Genomic DNA, 7,506 nt, shown 5'->3' with positions numbered 1-7,506 from the left:
ACGTGCCAGAAAAAAAGTGCATATAAAATAAAAATCATTTTATACTCACCTTCTCCAGCGACGCTCTCTGCAGCCCGTGCAGCTTGTTGCTTCTGAGCCAGCTCATTACTGTCGCGCATATTCATGATGCACGACACAGCCGACCCGGAAGCAGCTGCTGCGGAGGTCAGCGCCGGCCGGATGCTGCACCACGGGAGCGTTCAGCACCATGGAGAGCGGGAGTGGGCACAGGTGAGTTAATCTCTATGTGCAATCACGGAGCCCGGATTGCACTTAGACAACCCACGTGTGCCGTGGATCACAGCACACAGAGGGTCATGTGCGTGTTTTACACGTCAGTGAAGAACGTCTGTGTTTTTCACCGACGTGTGAAACGGGCCTTAGGCTGTGTGCGCACGTTACGTTTTTTCATGCGTTTCCACAGCGTTTTGAACGACAGCGTTTTAATGCAAAAATGCATGCGTTTTGATTTCCAAGCAAAGTCTATGGGAAATAGGCATATTGTGTGCGCACTATGCGTCCAAAAACGCTGCGTTTTTTGTGACCAAAATTTGTCAAAATCTCTGCATTTGAAGAAGCAACATGTCAATTGTTTTGGCAGCGTTTTGGTAACATTGAAGTCAATGAGAATTATCAAAAAGCATCCTAAAACAAATTTCTAGCATTTTACATGCATTTTTGATGCAAAACGCAAAGTTTTTTTTATCAAAATCAAAGCACGCGTTTTTGGCATTATAGTGAGGTCAAGAGGTTTCCTTTTGCCCTCACATCCAGTCTGACATTAAAAAGTAAGTGAAACAATACTTTTACTTTATTTAGAACATAATTATTAACTCTCAATTATAATTTTCGGAAAATTATCATTATAGTGTAAGATTTAAAAGTTTATTTTTATTTTTTCACTTTTTTCCTAGTTTTTGAATGTTCAAACTTTAGTAGTGTCTTTTTATTGAAAACGCATCCCATTTTAAGCACTGGAAATGCATGTAAAACGCGGTCAAAACGCAAGAAAAACACATGCGTATTTCCAGTGTTTATGTGGGGAAAAACAAATTTGACAATGACAAATTCTGCCAGAGGATGCGTTCATTTCTGCAAGGTACTGAACGCAACGTGCACACATGGCCTAAATCCCATCCACTTTGATGGACATGTAAAGCACCTTTTTGACAAAAATATGCAGCGTGAAAAACTCTCCAAAAACCGATTGTGTGCGCACATGCCCTAAAAGAGATTTTTCAAATCTGCAGCATGTTAACTCCTCAAGGCCATGTGCACACATTTAGGATTTGGTCAGTTTTTACCTCAGTATTTGTAAGACAAAACCAGGAGTGGAACGATCAGAGGAAGGTATAATAGAAACACCGGCACCACTTCTGTATTTTATACCCCCTCCTGGTTTTCGCTTACAAATACTGAGGTAAGAAAACCTCACCAAATACTTAACGAATGGAGAAAAATGCATCAAAGACTCAGGCAAAAATATGGGTATTTTAGGCAGTGTTTTTACTGCGGAAAAATCTGCTGCAAATACTGGATATGAATGTGATCATACCCTACTGAACATGTGCTCATATCCTACTAAATATCTACTCATACCCTACTGAACATGTGCTCATACCTGTCACGCTCCCGATGCCTCGGCACCGCTCCTTACCCGCTGATCCAGTCGCACCATCCCGGCACCGCTCCGTACCCACTGATCCGGCCTCCCCGTCATTGCACTGCTCCTTAACCACTGATCCAGTCCACGTGTCCACCGGTCATGGCTGCCGCTGCCGCTCCCGCTCGTGCTCGTGCTCTCCTGTGTCCTGCTCCTGGTCTTATGAGTCTGAGTCTGAGTCTTAGCCACATGGTTCTGTATACCACTCTCCTGGTCTTATAGGCCCAGCACACCTGCAGCAGGAAATGACATGAGTCTGTGCTGGGTATATAAGACTGGCCTTTCCATGTGGGCGGCGCCTGATCAACGTGTCTTGAAGCCTTGTCTTTTGAGCTAGGGCCTCAGGTCCCCTTGTACTGTGTACTGTGTACTGTGTCCTGTTACCTGTACCAGCATTCTGTACTGTCTTAAAGAACTCCGTGACCCTGGTGACCTGGTTATACCTGTCCTTGCCACCCCAGTGCTCTGGCTGCTGTGTACCCTGCCCTCCGGTGGGGTGCATGGTTCAGTGGATCCACCTCCTGGGCCTACCAGTCCTCCCTGCCCTGACAATACCTTACTAAATATCTGCTTATACCCTACTGAATATGTGCTCATAACCTAATGAATATGTGTTCATACCCTACTGAACATGTGCTCATACCTTACTAAATATCTGCTTATACCCTACTGAACATGTGCTCATACCTTACTAAATATCTGCTTATACCCTACTGAACATGTGCTCATACCCTACTAAATATCTGCTTATACCCTACTGAATGTGTTCATACCCTACTGAATATATGCTCATACCCTACTGAATATGTGCTCATACTCTACTGAATATGTGCTCATACTCTACTGAATATGTGCTCATACTCTACTGAATATGTGCTCATACCCTACTGAATATGTGCTCATACCCTACTGAATATGTGCTCATACTCTACTGAATATGTGCTCATACCCTACTGAATATGTGCTCATACTCTACTGAATATGTGCTCATACTCTACTGAATATGTGCTCATACTCTACTGAATATGTGCTCATACTCTACTGAATATGTGCTCATACTCTACTGAATATGTGCTTATACTCTACTGAATATGTGCTTATACTCTACTGAATATGTGCTCATACCCTACTGAATGTGTCGCGGGCGGGGAGGAGGGTGTCGGCACACTACGCTCACCCCTTCTGCTCGGGTCCGGCAGCTGCTCAGTGGTGGCTCGAGCTGTGGGCCGGATCCCAGGGTTCCTCGAGCGACACTCCTCGCCCGTGAGTGAAAGGGGTTTGTTGGGTGCGGGGATTGTTATAGTTCGTGACGCCACCCACGGTTGTGGTGATTGCACCACCGCTGCTCTGAGTGGGGATCCCGGGGATGGTGATGGGGAGCAGCCAGGTGTTGTGTTGCCCCTCCGTGGGTAGGGGTTGGTGATCCCGGGGCCCGGTGATGGTTTGAGAGGTGCGGGGCCTGGTGGGCGCAGGGACGTGGGGGCAGCGCAGTGCCTTGCGGCACTGTGGTACTCACTCAGCCTGAGACATGGACACAGTTTGTACGGTAAACCAAACGGCTGGTAGGACGGTCCCACAGACGGCTGCACCTGCACTCCCGGTAGGTGACGGTGATGCCCCTCTTCCTTGCACCTATGTTTGACTGATGGTAGCAGTGGATTCCCTCCGGTTACCCGCTCCCCGACTGCAATCTGGGCCGGAGGAGCTCTACACTTTGCCCGCAGGCGCTGGCCCTGAGAAACTGGTGCCTTGGCGGTGGCGGTGTCTCTCTGCTTCAGGTTGGGCTGTTGCCGTCAATCGGGACTTGGTTGCTGGGGGATCTACGTCCCCTTCACTGACGGATTCGGCAAATTTGGCGACTCCTAGCCTTGTCGGGGTCCGAGAGGCCCCTGCCCTGGTGCTGACTGTCCTTCGGAACACTGCTCCAGACCACCGGGCACACAGCCAACGGGGTCCTTCCAGGAACTTCCAAACGGTCCCCCTCCAGACAGTCACCGCCGTCGCTGACCTTGCTGTTCTGGCCCTCCACAAAGCTGGACCCTTCAGGCTTTGCACACTCTCTGCTCTGTCACCACTTCTTGCTTTCCTCCTTTACTACTCTTCTTTCCTCCACTTTCACTTCTTTGTTGTTTACTCTTGCCCTCCCCGGGCTAATCTGCTCTTCACTCGTTCATGTCCCTCACTGGACTGCCTGGTACTTCCCGCCTCCAGAGCTGTGATCTCCTTGGTGGGCGGAGCCAACCGCCTGGCCCACCCCCTGGTGTGAATCATCAGCCTCTGGAGGAAGGCAACAAGGATTTTTGGTTAGCTGTGATGTGCCTACCTGGAGTGTGGGGTGTGGTGGTGTTGTGACCTGTGACCCCTGGCTTGCCCAGGGCGACACATTCCCCCTTAGCAAAATGCAGACCGTCCGCGGGCTGCCGTCCTACACTGGTTTTATTTTTCTGTAAAAAGGGGATAACAGGGTTAAACATAACATATTCACATTTTTAATAACTCTTCCCAAGACGGGAGGCACATTTTCTTTTAACGTTGCAACGGTTTACGGTTACGGTTTCCGCTCTCTCCCACCCAAGTAACCTGGCCCTGATGCTGCCCCTAAAACCCAGGCAGCACCCCTTGACCCACAGTCCAGCACACGGTACCCGAGCGGGATCTGTCCTTCCCTCCAGAGGGTAGCCACCGGTTCCTTTGGCGGCTGGGCCCTGGCCTGCTCTGCTCAGGGCCCTCCCTCCAACCTGCCTCTCCGGAGGCGGCATTGCGGAAAACGGTAACGGTAACCAACATATTTACAAGCCACTAACGTCTGTGGTTGCCCTGCAAGTTCACGGGCTTGTCCATGGATAGTTCCCATGCATTTTTAAACGGTCCCCACGGGGACAACGGTGCCGGCTCCAGCCGGTTGCAAATCACACGGTAAATCAGGTGAACTTCGGATCATTTTCACTTCTCATTTTCAACTTTTTTCAAACTTTTCAAACAAACAACAACAAAGTGGTGGTCCCAACGGGGACGGTGCTACGGGCATCTGCTGCCCTACTCGATGTCTTCGTCCTCCTCACCCGGTTCGGGGTGGAAGGACACGGGCACCAGCCCCTCCAGTGCGTAGCAAGCACGGCGTGGAAGGGCCGCTCGATACCCGTTTCCCCCGGCTCGGGGAACATAAGTGGCCTCCATGCCAGACAGGGCAACGACCCCCTCCTCTTCTTCTGACACAGGCTCGGTGTCAGGCCCGGAGTCGCTATCTTCTGCCCCCGCCGCAGTTATAGAGGGTTGTACATCCGATGGGCCGGGTGCGGTGCAGCGCGCGAGCGAGCAGGACGGAGGTAACACAGGAGCCAATGGTAGACCGGGTCCCTCAGCCGCAGCGACCGGTCCCTCGGGGACACAGGGGCGTGGGTCATTCTCCAGCTCCTCCATCACGGCCTCCACTCCATACACTCCCGCCACAGCAACCAGGGCCTCTACCTCCGCGGCCCACTGCGCCATCAGCCCGCCGATCTGACTCTGGTAGCGACGGCAGATCCCCGCCGCCCGGGCTCTCAACCATGCTGCTGTTCCAGACACCGGCTCGGTAGTCTCTGCAGAACTAGGTGGGGCGGACATCTCGGCAGTTGTGCTTTCCAGGAACCCAGTCAGTCTGCAGAGTCCTGGCGTCTCTGCTTGTATAGCCGCAACTACATGCGGCCAGCCGCCATCGCGTCCCCCTTAGCTCTTTCCGGCCCCTCCTCTCTCGGGGCGGGGTTTTGGCCTTCGCGCCTCTACTGCTCGAGAAGACGCTCGAGCGGGAACTCTTCGCGCCAAAGATGGCGGCTTCTGAAATTTTTCTGCCGGATACCTCCGGCGGTAACAAGGCGCACCTCTACCAGTCGGCAGAGCGGTAAGATCCTGTTCGTGACGCCAAGTTGTCGCGGGCGGGGAGGAGGGTGTCGGCACACTACGCTCACCCCTTCTGCTTGGGTCCGGCAGCTGCTCAGTGGTGGCTCAAGCTGTGGGCCGGATCCCGGGGTTCCTCGAGCGACACTCCTCGCCCGTGAGTGAAAGGGGTTTGTTGGGTGCGGGGATTGTTATAGTTCGTGACGCCACCCACGGTTGTGGTGATTGCACCACCGCTGCTCTGAGTGGGGATCCCGGGGATGGTGATGGGGAGCAGCCAGGTGTTGTGTTTCCCCTCCGTGGGTAGGGGTTGGTGATCCCGGGGCCCGGTGATGGTTTGAGAGGTGCGGGGCCTGGTGGGCGCAGGGACGCGGGGGCAGCGCTGTGCCTTGCGGCACTGTGGTACTCACTCAGCCTGAGACATGGACACAGTTTGTACGGTAAACCAAACGGCTGGTAGGACGGTCCCACAGACGGCTGCACCTGCACTCCCGGTAGGTGACGGTGATGCCCCTCTTCCTTGCACCTATGCTTGACTGATGGTAGCGGTGGATTCCCTCCGGTTACCCGCTCCCCGACTGCAATCTGGGCCGGAGGAGCTCTACACTTTGCCCGCAGGCGCTGGCCCTGAGAAACTGGTGCCTTGGCGGTGGCGGTGTCTCTCTGCTTCAGGTTGGGCTGTTGCCGTCAATCGGGACTTGGTTGCTGGGGGATCTACGTCCCCTTCACTGACGGATTCGGCAAATTTGGCGACTCCTAGCCTTGCCGGGGTCCGAGAGGCCCCTGCCCTGGTGCTGACTGTCCTTCGGAACACTGCTCCAGACCACCGGGCACACAGCCAACGGGGTCCTTCCAGGAACTTCCAAACGGTCCCCCTCCAGACAGTCACCGCCGTCGCTGACCTCGCTGTTCTGGCCCTCCACAAAGCTGGACCCTTCAGGCTTTGCACACTCTCTGCTCTGTCACCACTTCTTGCTTTCCTCCTTTACTACTCTTCTTTCCTCCACTTTCACTTCTTTGTTGTTTACTCTTGCCCTCCCCGGGCTAATCTGTTCTTCACTGGTTCATGTCCCTCACTGGACTGCCTGGTACTTCCCGCCTCCAGAGCTGTGATCTCCTTGGTGGGCGGAGCCAACCGCCTGGCCCACCCCCTGGTGTGAATCATCAGCCTCTGGAGGAAGGCAACAAGGATTTTTGGTTAGCTGTGATGTGCCTACCTGGAGTGTGGGGTGTGGTGGTGTTGTGACCTGTGACCCCTGGCTTGCCCAGGGCGACACAAATGTGCTCATACCCTACTGAATATGTGCTCATACCCTACTGAATATGTGCTCATACTCTACTGAATATGTGCTCATACTCTACTGAATATGTGCTCATACCCTACTGAATATGTGCTCATACCCTACTGAATATGTGCTCATACCCTACTGAATATGTGCTCATACCCTACTGAATATGTGCTCATACCCTACTGAATATGTGCTCATACTCTACTGAATGTGTTCATACCCTACTGAATATATGCTCATACCCTACTGAATATGTGCTCATACTCTACTGAATATGTGCTCATACTCTACTGAATATGTGCTCATACTCTACTGAATGTGTTCATACTCTACTGAATATATGCTCATACTCTACTAAATATGTGCTCATACTCTACTGAATGTGTTCATACCCTACAGAATATATGCTCATACCCTACTAAATATGTGCTCATACTCTACTGAATGTGTTCATACCCTACAGAATATATGCTCATACCCTACTGAATATGTGCTCATACTCTACTGAATATGTGCTCATACTCTACTGAATATGTGCTCATACTCTACTGAATATGTGCTCATACTCTACTGAATATGTGCTCATACTCTACTGAATATGTGCTCATACTCTACTGAATATGTGCTCATACTCTACTGAATATGTGCTCATACTCTACTGAATATGTGCTCATACTC

The sequence above is a fragment of the Anomaloglossus baeobatrachus genome, chromosome 3 (genome assembly GCF_048569485.1).
Source record: "Anomaloglossus baeobatrachus isolate aAnoBae1 chromosome 3, aAnoBae1.hap1, whole genome shotgun sequence".
Taxonomy (NCBI): domain Eukaryota; kingdom Metazoa; phylum Chordata; class Amphibia; order Anura; family Aromobatidae; genus Anomaloglossus; species Anomaloglossus baeobatrachus.
This window is presented reverse-complemented; position numbering follows the sequence as displayed.